The following is a 319-nucleotide window of genomic DNA, read 5'->3' on the forward strand; positions in this document are numbered from 1 at the left end:
GTTTTAGAATCAGGGAGTTGAGGACTGATCGTCTGCACATGTCCATTAGGAGGGAGGAGACCGCAGAAGGAAGGAGGACTAAATTCCAAAGGACTTTGACTTCAGTTCTATCTTCCTTTCCTTTCATTACACACACACACACACACACACACACACACACGCACGCACATTACACACACACACACAAACACACACACGCACATTACACACACACACACACACGAGCGCGCGCACGTACACACACACACACAATTTTTTTTTTCTTTGAATATTGATCCAGAAATTGCTTTTCTGATTTGGGTATTTTCCCACTTTCCCT

Source organism: Pteropus alecto, unplaced genomic scaffold, assembly GCF_000325575.1.
Source record: "Pteropus alecto unplaced genomic scaffold, ASM32557v1 scaffold126, whole genome shotgun sequence".
Lineage (NCBI taxonomy): Eukaryota > Metazoa > Chordata > Mammalia > Chiroptera > Pteropodidae > Pteropus > Pteropus alecto.